Raw genomic sequence first — 14,107 nt, forward strand, 5'->3', positions numbered from 1 at the left:
GAGCTAAGCTGGCTGATTACCTTGGACAAGGAATACAGAACTCCGGGGCACAGTTACAGAATAGCTTGCCTCACACAGGATTACAGATTGGATGAGCTTTCTCCGCTGCTGCAGGGCAGTGGAGGTGGAACAGATTTACAGAAAACGTAGCCAATTCTGCTCGACAATGCTTTTGAAAGAGAACTGCAATCAGTGGCTGCCAGGAAAGGAGGTTGGAAATTAGCAACATGATTGAATCTTTCTGATGCACCAGGGCATTAAGCAAGGCCTGGTATAGATTTTGGGCGGGGGAGTGGGAGTCACTGATTAAAGTAAAAATGAAAGGAAGAGGAAAGCTTGGGTCCAAACTGTAATATCGGTGTTTACTCCCAGGAAATGATCGGGCATGGTTTTGTGCTCCAAGTTGCTAAGTGGTTAGCTAATAATAAATGGGAACACAGCCTATGAGTGTTTCATAGACTGCTATATACAGCCTTTAAATCTCACTAGCCTTTGTACATCAGTAAACAAAGTTCAGTTTGTACCCAGCCAGAGTACAGAGCAAAGTGAATAACATTGTGCACTACCAATGAGAGTGGGGCAGGCCTTGCTAGTCAGGCTTTTTTTCGAACTATGGACTGGGTTTTGAATTCGTCACTCAGCTGCTAATCTTGTTAGAGCCTTGTCCCAAGGATGGACTAAAGTGCTGAACTCAGCAGGGACGTGAGGGGGATTGTCTTTGACATCAGGCTAGCATTTGACTGAATGGGGCATCAAGGAGCCCAATCAGAGAAAACTGTCCACTGGTTGGAGTCAGCCCTGGCATAACAGAGGATAGCTGTGGTTGTTGGAGCCCAGTCAGCTCAGTCCTAGGACATCCTTAGGGGAGTGTGCTCAGTATAACCATCTTCAGCTGGCTTCATCAATGACCTACCAACAAAAGGTCAGAAGTGGGAGGACATTCTCTGATGATTGTACAATGTTCAGCACCATTCATGACTCTTTAATATTGAAGCAGTCGATGTCCAAAAACAGCAGACAATATCCAGGCTTCGGCTGAACGGTGGCAAATAAGATTTGCACCACTCAAATATCAATGACTACCTCTACTAAGACGCTAAACAGTGCGCACTGGTTTTCATGATTTTACCATCACTGTATTGTGGGATTGACCATTTACGAAAACCTGAACTAGACCAGTCACATCAATTACTGTGGCTATAAGAGCAGGTCAGAAATCGGGAATTTTATGGCAAGTATTTCATCTCCTGAATCCCAAAACCAGTCAACCATCTACAAGGCACAAGACAGGAGTGTACACTGGAATACTCCCCACTTGCCTGGATAAGTGAAACTCCTACAAAACCAAAAAAGCCTGACACTATGCAGGTTAAAACAGCCTTTTTGATTTGTACTCTATTTAACACATTTAGCATTCTCTCCCACCATCACTGATACAGTGTGTACCACCCACAAGATGCATTGCAGCAAATCACCAAGCCTCCTCAGCAGCACCTTCCAATCCACAAGTTCTAGCACCTAGAAAGACAAGGTCAGCAAGTGCACGGGCACGTTGCAATGTGCAAAGGTTCCTTCTAAACCACACAGCAGCCCGACCTGAAACTATTTCCCCATTCCTTCACGGTTGCTGGGTCAAAATTCTGGACCTCGCTTTCTAACACGACTGTGATTGGACTGACACCATCTGAGCGACAGCATTTCAAGGAAGCAGCTCACCACCACCTCCCCAAGGGCAATGAAGGATGGGTAATAAATCCACATCACATGAATAAATAAAACTGAGTGACTGAACTTCAGAAGTACTTAATTGTCCACGATGCAGAGAGAAGGTTCTGAGGCTGTGAAAGACGTGATATAAATGCAAATCTTTCTTTCCTTAAAGCGTTATAACATGATTTACCACATCCTTGGTCCTGTTTGGTCGAGCATTATACATGTTGGCCTTTACTGAGGTTTATAAAGAACAGCAGCGAGTCTGCAGGATCAAATTAAATCTGGTTAGCCGAGAGACAGCTAGTACAATAAAAGATTATTTTAATTTTGCCAAATGCACAACCTGACAGGCCAATTTAATAGCCATGAAAGTTGCCTTATCTTGTGATGGATCAATAAATGTTTCAACATGTTCTCATTTAAAATTTTGAACATCCAATTAAATTATAAAACCAATTCGAAAGCAGGTCGGAGACTGATATAAAGCTCTACCCAATATGTCAACATTGAGTTATTAAAACAAGCGATTTCATTGAACACTTTCTAAAGGGTAACAAACAACGAGATTAGTTTTCTGAAAACCCTAGGCTGTTCATTAAGTTGTTTGCAGAGAAAAATAAGCAGGAAAGAGCAATTGGGTGATATTAAAAAAAATTCCGTTGTTTGGTGCCCTGGGACAAAATCAGTTTGAACAAGAGATGAAGATGTTTTCATCTCAACACAGTGAGGATTCAAAGAGAGGGGAGAATGAAGCATTTGCAGTTTGGAAACAATAGAGGGAAGATTAGAGAAGCAATGATCACTACCCCGCAGTAGAGACAGAGGTCAGAGGCTGAAGGCGATGGAGGGCAAATTTTGAAGGGAAAAAAAATCCAAGGTTGAAAGACTTTCCCATCTGAAGTGTTAGCAGAGACCAATAACATTTATAGAAATATTTGAATTCTAGTGACAGACTGGTGAGTTCACAATAGATCTTGCAATTCTTACGATGTTCACTGTAACAGCAAATCAAAAGCACTAAAGTCTAACCAGTACTTCCCAAACCATGGGTTGCAATCTGTGGTAGGCTCACAGGTTGAACAGTTCAGCTCCTAAATAGCCATGGCTGTTATGGAGTGGAGATACTGGTTGGACAGTCCTGGAGTCACAAAGATATGCATGTGTCTGTTTTTTTATTTGCTGGCTGGTAGTTCATATATCAGGAGAGGTCTGATGCCCTATGACTGTCTCCATCAGGGCCTGCCAAAAGATTGGTGAATAAAATATACACCTGGTTCTCACATCTCCTCCACACTTTTTCTTCACACCTCTTCTCCTCATTTCCCCCCCCCCTCCCACATCCCTTTCCTCAATTCTCACATGGTCCATCCCCATATTCTTACAACTCTTCTCCACCATTCCCTCACCCTGGGGTCATGCCAAATTCCCAGCATATGAAATAGGGTCACAATAGGAAAAGGTTTAGGAAGTGTTGTTCTGGACATTATTCACTAAGTAACATATACAGTAAACTGTAGAAAGGCTTTTTCCCACTTAATTGGTTAAAATAACCAAAGGCCTCCTATGGTTATACTTTACTCTGCCCATTAGCTAGACATTTTATTGTCCAGGAACCAGTCCAAAGCTGTTCTCAGCTCCTGGTTTGCCTTATTTTCCTTCTCCTAGCCTGATAGCTCCTATTCTCCAAGCTGGGTTTCATAGTGAGGGTTACGGTGGAAATCTCTCCCTCTAACCAAAATTAGGTAAACGTACAGCTTGTTTAGGATAGTCTGTAAGGTTTAGGATTTGGGGGCAATAGTTATCTAAAAACAGCCATTCAGCTAGATAATTTGAAGTTAATTTATTTAAGTTTAGTAAGAAGTACCAGTTTAGAAATGATACTTTGGCCTAAGCAGACAGGAGAAGTATACAATCCCTGTCAATTGATGGTGGTTCGCTAATTCCAATTAATGAAAGGATGGCTGTCATTGAGTCGATCTCAGTAATTTATGATGGACCATCTGTCTCTCCAGATGAAGCATTAGGGAAATCTCCTCTGTTTCTTTTTCTCAAGGGCTAAAATAAACAGTACTGCCTATTAGACAGCACACATTCTTCAATATCTTGTCCAGGGTAAAATGATAAAAAAGATTGAAAGAATATTTCTTAACTCTTGATAAAAAAGTGGATGTGACAGAACAGGAACATCGTACCATCACCCAATCCTATCTTTTTAGTGTTTCTTATTGATGAAACTAAGTTGCTGAACCTATCATAACCTTGTCAGAGCAAGCTGACAGACATCCTATGGAAGTGAGGAACAGTTCTGAGAGCACCGGGAAAGGATATCAGCGGTCAACATGTGTCAATGACCCAGAGCAATCCTGAGAGACTTGCTGACACGTCAAGAGCTGACAGCTTCCTAATCAGTGACAAAGCTACAACATAACCAGGAAATCAGGTGAGGATTTAATAACAATCATTCAGTTCTCTGGCACAGGAGGGAGGCATTTGAATGTTGCATTTCCTATCACGTTAACTGCTGAACTGATACTTGGAAAATTCATTTCCCAATGGACACGAACTGGAAACAGGGAACATTGAAAATTCAAGGCTTGGCAGTCAGCATCAGAAGAGAGACATCATCTCCAATATTTACTGGTTTATTTTCAATATCATCAATCAGAATAGTGTGAGTACACAGTGGCTATGTTATTTGACTAGCAATGTGAACCCCCTGAGTTCCAAGTTCCACTGTAGCACTGACTGGTTTGAATTCAATTTTTAAAACTCTGGAAGTAAAATATTTGTTTTCTGTAAATTATGTTGTCAGATTTTTGCAAGGAAAAAAACCCAGCAGACTCATTAACATCCGTTCAAAAGAGAAACTTGGCATCCCTAGTTGGATTGACCTGTATGTGACTCTGTCCCTATATAACCTGGACGGCTATTACCCAGCCTCTGAAATGATGGAGCAAGTTGCACAGTTGTGACCAGGCAACTTGGGATGGCTATCAATACTGCACCCTGTTGGTGATGAACACAATACAGGAACACATTTAAAACCAGAAGGTGAATATGCATCTCCAAGGACTCACACAGCTTCTAGTGAAGAAGCTTCTTTGGCCCATTCAATCTATCCTTCTGGATTAACCTCGGAATAAAACTCCAGCATCTCTCCAACAGATGGCACCTTTGGCAGCCTGGACTTCCAATTAAAGATGGTGTGGGAGAGAGAGAATCAAGTCCAGCTGTTAAAACAGCTGAAGAGAAAGCAGTTATTGCTGTAACTTTGATAAATTTACATGCATCTAATAATGGATAGTAAATGAGCTGTTCTCCATGTACAGGGAGTAATGTTAGGGCTGAAGGAAATCTCAGCATTATTGTAAATGGAAAGATAATAATTAGATTTGACCTTAGAACATGGAGGTCGTGCTTTTCAAATACTCCTCACTCAGACTGCAATACAGGCATGTTGCCAAGGTTTAAATCAAAGGATTCGAGCTGAAGAATTACTTTTAGTGAAAGGATTTCAAAAATTTATGGTGTGAATAAACTCAGTCATTCACTGAGCCCTTCAAAGCTATCCAAGTTAGTCACATCATGCAGTCTACTCACCAACGCGGCTAGTATCAACAAATATGAGAATGAATGAGAATCCTGGTGGAGACGTGCCTCCATTGCAATGCATTGGGTTTAATAATAACTGGAATAGTGAAGGGCCAGTAAAGAGTTACTGTGGTGGTACTGAAAGGGAGTACCGAGGGAGTACTGTAGTATAGGCCAGGTAGTAATTAGGCAATGTTGCAATAATGAAGGGGAGTACTGTTCTATTGAGGGGGCTGTTCTGAGGGAGTAATGCAATATTAAAGAGACAGTACAGAGTGATCATTGTAATATTGACAGGACAGTAATGAGGCAACACTGTAATATTGAAGGGACAGTACAATGGGAGTGCTGCAATTTGAAGGGACAGGACTGATGGACTATTGCAATATTCAAGGGGCAGTACTGAGGAGCTGCTTCAATACTGAAGGAACAGTCCTGATGGGGTGCCGTAATATTGAAGGGGCAGTAATGAGAGGTCTGCAGTATTGAAGGGGCAGCACTGAGGGAGTGCTGAAATAGTGCAAGGGCAGTACTGACAAGCACTGTAGTATTGAAGGGGCAGTATGGAAGAGGAGTACTGAGTGAGCACTGTAATCTTGAAGGGGCTGTATTGAAGGGAGTACTGTAATATTGAAGGGCAATACTGAGGGAGTATTGTAATTATGAAGGAGGAGAAAGTGAGGACTGCAGGTGCTGGACATCAGAGTCGAGAGTGTGGTGCTGGAAAAACACAGCAGTCAAGCAGCATCTGAGGAGCAGGAGATTTTATGTTTCAGGCATAAGCCCTTCCTGATGAAGTGCTTATGCCCGAAATGTTGATTCTCCTGCTCCTTGGATGCTACCTGACCGGCTGTGCTTTTCCAGCACCACACTCTCAACTGTAATTATGAAGGGGCAGGATTGAGGGAGTACTGCACTATTAAAGGGCATTACTGAGGGAGAGCTGTAATATTGAAGGGGCAGTATTGAGGGAGTGCTGCAATAATGAGGAGCTAGTAACCATGAGACCATAAGACAAAGGAACAGGAGTAGGCCATTTGGTCGCTGGAGCTTGCTGTGCCATGCAAAAGGAACATGGTAAATCTGACATTCCTGATGTCCACGTTTCTGCCTTTACCCTGTAGCCCTTGATTCCCCGACTGATCAAGAATCTATCTATCTCAGCCTTAAATATACACATGGACTGTGCTCCCACAGCTCTCAGAGGCAAGGAATCCCAAAGACACATCACCCTTTGAGAGGAGAAATTTTACCTCACCTCAGTCTTAAATTGGCACCCCTTTATTCTGAGACGATGCTGTCTGGTCCTAAACTCTCCCATGAGGAGAATCAGCCTCTCAGCATTCACCCTGGCAAGCCCCTTAAGAATCCTATATTGATCAATAAGGTCGCCTCGCATTCTTCTAAACCCCAGTGCGTACACTCCCAAACTGTTCGACATTTACTCAAGTCAATCCCTCCATCCCTGGGATCATCCTAGTGAACCTTCTCTGAGCTGCCTCCAATGAAATGATTCCTGATTCCTGAAGAAGGGCTTATGCCCGAAACGTCGATTCTCCTGTTCCCTGGATGCTGCCTGACCTGCTGCGCTTTTCCAGCAACACATTTTCAGCTCTGATCTCCAGCATCTGCAGACCTCACTTTCTCCTCCAATGAAATGATATCTTTCCTTAAATAATGGGACAAAAACTGCTCACAGTACTCCAGACGTGGTGTCACCTGCACCTCGCACAGTTCCAGTGAGACTTTCCGACTGTTATACTGCAACCCTCTTGAAATTAGGCCAACATTCCATTAGCCTTCCTGATCACCTGCTGCACCTGTGTGCTAGCCTTCTGTTTTTCGTGCGCATGTCCCACCAAGTCCCTTTGTGTTACAGCTCTCTGCAGTTTTTCACCATTTAAATAATACCCTTCTGCTATTCTGACTCCCAAAATTAAAAACTTCGCAGTTTTTCGCATTATACTCCATTTGCCAACTATTTGTCCATTTACTTAACCTCTCAATCTCTCTCTGTAAACTATTTGTATCCTTTTCACAATCTGCTCTTCCATCTATTTTTGTGTCATCTGCAAATTTGCCCGTAGGGCATTGTTATGGATCAGACCAGACCCTCTCAAAATATTTTAAGAAGGTAGCCTAGACCCTAATTTTTCTTATTTTAAAGGCAAATGTAACATGTTGTGTTCCAGATGCAATTCGACTGGTCAAACTATTCAACGATAAGTTTATTTAAACACTGTAGTTAAAACACAGTCAAAGACAGAAGTATTTAGAATAACTTAATTCTATTGGAAAATGTAACAGAATAAATCGGTGCAATAACAATTACTAATTAATTGTTCCAATATAGTGACCTTTGGCCAGAGGCAAATTCAGAAATCAGATTTTGTCTCATATGTAATCCAGCAGCCCAGGAAGAGAACTCCCAGCTATTGGAGAGAGGGAAAAATAGCTTCCACAACAGCAACTGGTTAAAACTAAAAAAACCTAGAAATCCTAGTCTGTGAGAGCTGGCTACACCCATCCAGGCTGCTTCTATTGTTCCAACTTACAATACATCCCAAGGCCTCACAAACTGTATACTCTAGCGATTTTGGTTGACTCGAGAGTGTTGTCCTGCAAAAGCACAGTCGGGCAGGCAGCATCCGAGGAGCAAGTTTTATGAAGATGTGGGTGTACTATACCTTTACAAGAGTAAAAGCTAACAGTGACAGTACCAAGTGTTCTCAATAAGATACAACATAACATGTGCTCCAGCTACTGGGCTTGCTGACTGGCCTAATTCTAAACTGCTTTGTCATTTCCAGGCAATCAGTTTAAATTATACCCCAAAAACAAATACCAAACTCCAATCAAGTTTGAATTGAGCATATTGATAATCTTAAAAGCCAATGACACAATCCGATGCTCTGGGATATAAAACCAGGGAAAATTGAATAGTTGGAGGAGAACTGCCAAGTCCAGCAGGTAATCAGACTGCCTGAAAAATAGCTCTCTTTAAAGGATCTTTTCGTTCCGTAACCTGTAACGCAGAAATTCCTAAGAAGAAGAAAAGAAGACACAGGAAGATTCAAATAGAAGAACCAAAAGCTGCCTGGTTTTGAGATAAGTAGTTCTGTTTTGTAAATCTTAATTGGGAGTTTGATTGGATTGGTATTATAGAAGGGAAGGTGAAAGATAGGTTAAAGTAAGGACTTGTGAATAGTTGTTAGTTAATTATTCTCTGTTATACTTTAAGAAATAAAGTTGTTAATTTTTGCTTTAAATAGTTTTTGGCCTCTCGAATCTTTACAGATTACTGCACAGGATAAACCTTTTCTTGTGTTGCTGGTTTTAAATTAAGCAGGAGGGTTTACCCCGTGTGGTAACACAGGAGAATCGACTTGTCGGGCAAGAGCCTTTCATCCAGAATCCTGATGAAGGGCTCTTGCCCGAAATGTTGATTCTCCTGCTCCTCGGATGCTGCCTGACCTGCTGTGCTTTTCCAGCACCACACTCTCGATTCAGATTTCCAGCATCTGCAGTCCCCACTTGTTCTGCCTTCTGGAAGCGCAAATACAGGACTGAGGGAGTGTTGTAACATTGAAGTGTCGAGGGAATACGATAGAGTGAAAGCGCAGAATGGAGAGAATGCTGCCACATGAAGGGCCAACACAGAGGAAGAGAAGCAATGTGCAGGGGCAGTACTGAGGGAGTACTGCAATACTGAGGGGACAGTGCTGAGGGAATTCTGCATGATCAGGCAGCAGTAGTGATGGTGCGTTGCCTAGTCAGGCGGCATTACTGAGAAGCAGTGCAATATTGAAGGAGCAATGCTGAAGGAATGCAGCAACATTGAAGGGTAGTACTTAGGGAACACAGTCAGGGCAGGGGATTGAAATGAGGGACTGCTGCAATATCAATGGGATAGTTCAGGTGGGTTACTGTAATATTGAAGTGGTAGCACTGAGAAAGTGCTGTAATATTGATGGAATAGTACTGAACAGCACTGCAAAGTTATATACAGTATATGAATATACAGTAATGAGGGAGTGTTGCAACATTGAACTGGAGTACTGAAGGGAACACTGTAAAATTGAAAGGGTAGTACTGAAATAATGAAGGGTTAGTACTGAGGGAGTTTGTTTTTTTTATTCATTCACTGGATGAGAATGGCATTGACTAGGTCAGTGTTTATTACTCATCCCTAATTGCCCAGAAGCCAGTTAAGAGTCAATCCCACATTGCTGTGGATCTGGTGTTCACAGGTTTCAAGTTTCATAACATCCTTCCGATATAGCAGGGAGACCAGAGTTGAATGCAGTAATTCAAAAGTGGTCTAAATCAATGTCCTGTACAGCTGCAACATGACCTCCCAACTCCGATATGCAATACACTGACCAATAACGGCAAGCATACCAAACGCCTTCTTCACTATCCTGTCTACCTGTGATTCTACTTTCAATGAACTGTGGAGTCAAATTCTCCTTCTTCAGCAACACTCCCCAGGACCTTACCATTAAGTGTATAATTCCTGCCAGGATTCCAAACTGCAACACCTCACAACAGCCACTCCTCGGCACATTGGCCTGGAATACTCTGGAGTTTGTTTTTAGTACCAAAGGTTTTCTCTGAGCAGCAAAGGGACTGATGAAATCTCTAGCCGTGATGTTATGGTCATTAAGGTGGCCTGATAGACATTTTCTTTGGTCTCTTCCTCCTTGTTCATTTCATACGTTCAGTTTTGACATCAATTAGAATAGTCCCCCAGTGACATTTACTCCAATAAACTTCAGGAAACGTTTCTCCCTCCCTTTCTTGAGGAATAACTTGTCATTCAGGCTGTGGTATTCCAGAATCTATTGTGACTCTGATTACCCACAAAGTGACCCCTCTTTACCTGTGACCCCTGACTGTGGAATCTGGTGAGTTATCCCTCTGTTGGTTGGGGGGGGAGGGGGTGGTTTGGGGAGAGTGGTTGGTGGGTTTTGGGGGTAGTCACAATATCAATCCTGTCTCAAGCTGAGTTGTGTATTTTCCACCAGAGGTCTCATGATCTCAACAAGAGCAACAATCTTTAACCCCCCATTAGCCCAGGGACTTCAAGGTAGATTGTAGCATCATTGTGACCATACCTGCTTAGCCCAACTAATGCAGTTCAGAGTAAGTCGGTAGGTGGTGCCCAAGGTTAGGAAGGCTTTAGACCAAGAGTGACATAGCATCATAGAGGTAGGCAGAGGCCATTCAGTCTGTTATATCTATCTAGCTCTTTGAATATACTTGGTACAACCATCCTGACATTGCTAATAGTCCCTGTATAATTCACATTCTCACATCCTGTATATTTCATGTCCAACTTATTTTGCAAATAATGCCCTGTGTTTTCAAGCTGAGTGTTCCAGATCACGACAAACCCTGAACAAAACAGAATTACCTTAATCTCTTCTCAAAGTCTATCATTTAAAATCTATGACCTCTAATGTCATTGGGCCTCTGGCCAGCGAGAGTAATGTTTCCGTTTCTCATCCAACAAAACCTCTCAGCATCTTGCATGTTCCTAACGTGTACATTCAGATTCAATGAGAACAATCCTAACTCTCCTCCCATAACTGAAGCATGGGAGGTGACTGTATAGTAGAAATATCACTGGGCTAATCATCCAGAGACTTTGGCTAATTTTCTGTGGGCAAGGGTCTGTGGACAAGACCCACCGTGGCAACTAATAGAGTTTAAACTAATTAATAAATATTTTTGATTAAAGTCCAGTCATTAGTAATGGAATTCACAAGACGACTGTCCATTGTATTTAAACACTCCTTGTCCATTACCTTGAGGGAAGGTTTTTGTTGGTCTGGCCTACAAATGACTCCAGATCCAAAACAACGTGGTTGACCGTAAAATGATGAGCCACTAGAGAACAAATCTAAAAAGAATGAAGCTGGATAGAATACGTAAGTAGCCCTGATCCTTAAACTTTGACCACCTGTTCTGGGCTCCCCCAACATTGGGCACATCCTTCCTGCACCTGACCTGTTTGGTCCTGTTAGAATTTTATAGGTTTCTATGAGGTCTCCCCCCAACCAATTCTTCTCACCCCAGTGAATACAATCCTAGCTGACACAAAGTCTCCTCATAAGTCTGTCCTGCCAACGGTGATTGACGGTATTGATAAAACAAAAGCAGCATGCGTACACACACGTACAAACACACACACACACACACACCCTACCACCCCAACCCAAGGGGTCTCATTGCTATTACTGGGGTATTTGAGACAAAATTGGGAAAGGTGTCCTACAGGTTGGTCAAACAGCAGCCTGAGAGCATCGTTATCATAGAATTATACCTTCCGTGAGTATATCCCATCCCACCCCAACAACAGGACAGAATGTAAAGAGGTGGCAGCACGATGGGATATAGTTTGGAAGGAGCTACCTTGGAATCTTCGACATTGACTGTGAACCGTGTGAAGCCTCAAAACACCAGACCAATCATGGACAGCCAATGGTCCTGCTAATTACTGCCTATCACCCCATTCTGCTGAAGAGTCAGTACTTCTCCATGTTGAACACTGCTGGGGAGAGAGAGGCAAAGATGCAGAATGTATTCTGGGTTGAGAGCTTCAAAGCCAACTGGAGGGAGGGAAAGACCGAACTCATCTCATTCTCACTGATCTAGCTGTTGCAAATGCAATGTCTATGACAGTATCGTTGGGGGGGGGCGGAAAGTGGCATGACCACACACTTTGTGGAGATGACATCCCGTTTCCAAATTGAGGGTGGCACGGTGGCTCAGTGGTTAGCACTGCTGCTTCGCAGTGCCAGGGACCCAGGTTTGATTCCAGCCTCGGGCGACTGTCTGTGTGGAATTTGCACATTCTCCCCGTCTCTGCTGAGGTTTCGTCTGGGTGCTTGGATTTCCTCCCACCATCTAAAGATGTGCAGGTTAGGTGGATTAGCCATGCTACATTGCCCATAGTGTTCATTGGTATGCGGGCTAGGTGCGTTAGCCATGGGAAATGCAGGGTTACAGGGATAGAGTGGGCCTGAGTGGGATGTTCTTTGGAGGGTCAGTGTGAACCTTAAGGGCTGAAAGGCTAGCTCCCACAATGTTGCAATTCTGCAAGGCCCTCCGTTGTGTTGTGTGCACTACCACCATGTTAAATGGGATGGATATTGAACAGATTTAGCAGTTTGAGACAGGGCCATCAGCAATAGCACAATCATATTCCAATACATCCCTCACCCGACCATTGCCATCAAGCCATGATTAAACCAGATTCCTTAAAACATGTCAAGAGCAGGCCCTGGCAGACTTGTTAGTGAGATGCCATGTTGGTGAAGCTACAACTGCAGAAGCAGCATGCAATAGATAAGGTTAAACAACCCCTCAACCAACAAATCTGATCTGAGCTCTGCAGTCCTTTCACATTCAGTCAGGAGTGGTGGTGGACAATTGAACAACTTACTTGAGGAGGAGGAGACTCAACAAATACCTGCATCCTCACAGTGGGGGTGCCCAGCACATCAGTGTACAAGAGATGGACAATTGTAGCCAACTTCATCCAGCAGTGCCATCCCATCCTCCTCCTGAGGTTCCCAGCGTCATAAATGGCATCTTCAAGCACTTTGATTCACTCCACGTGATATCAAAAAACGGCTGAAGTCGCTTGAAAGGCTATGGACCCTGACAGCATTCTGGAAGTGGTCCCAAAGATTTGAACTCCAAAATGTCCTCATCGGTGGCCGAGCGGTTCCAGTGCAGCAACTTGGCTACGTGGAAAATTACTCAAGTTTGTCTAATTGGCAAAGAGTAGGACAGATCTGAATCCTACCACCCCAAGACTCCCAAATACCAGCAAAGGTATCATTGACAATGGAAATTACTCAGCAACAATCCACTCACAGACACTCCATTTGGCTTCTGTCAGGACTTTGCAATGTTCCTTCTGATGTTTGCTCAGGAGTAATGGTTTCTAGAAGTCAATCAGGCAGGCACTCAGCATGGCTGCATGAGCACCCACCTTAGAGTAAATATTGCCAATCAGTTCCTGACCTCATTACAGCCTTGGTCCATAAGTGATCAAAAGAGCTGAACACAAGACAAGAAGTAAGATGAGAATGACTGCCTTTGACATCAAGGCAGAATGTGACATCAAGGAGCCCCAGCATAACTGGAGTCAATGGGAAAACTCTCCACAGGTTAGAGTCAAATCTGACACAAGGGAAGGTATTTGACAGCAATCATCTCAGCCACAGCACTTCACTGCCAAAGCTGCTGCTGGTAGATATTTTCTTATCAACCTGTTCAGAGATATTAGGACACACTTCTAGAGCATGTAAGATTTGAACACAGGTCTCCTGGGTCAAAGGTAGGGACACCACCATAAGAGCCCTATACGATTCTCAGGATAGCATCCTACAACCCATCTTCAGCTGCTTCATCAGTGACCATCCCAGCAGCATAAGGGGCGAAGTGGGCTTGTTCACTGATGATTGCACAACATTCAGCACCAATCACAACTCCTCAAATACTGAAATGGACCATGATAACCACATAAATCAAGACTCAGACAACATTGTGAACAGAATCCAAGCCAAGTGAGATTCAAACCAAAGCTGTCATATATTTTATTTTGTAGAGTTTATGAAGTTCTCAGTCTTACTTTTTATCCCACACCCAAATCACAGCTGCTTCCAATCTATATGTGCTCAAACAATTAATAGCTATCACATGTTTCTCTGAATAAATGAAGATGTTAACAAACCTTAAATCTGATTAACCAGACATGAACAAACATTCAGGCTTGGACTGTCAAGTG

This window comes from Chiloscyllium plagiosum, chromosome 34 (genome assembly GCF_004010195.1).
Source record: "Chiloscyllium plagiosum isolate BGI_BamShark_2017 chromosome 34, ASM401019v2, whole genome shotgun sequence".
Lineage (NCBI taxonomy): Eukaryota > Metazoa > Chordata > Chondrichthyes > Orectolobiformes > Hemiscylliidae > Chiloscyllium > Chiloscyllium plagiosum.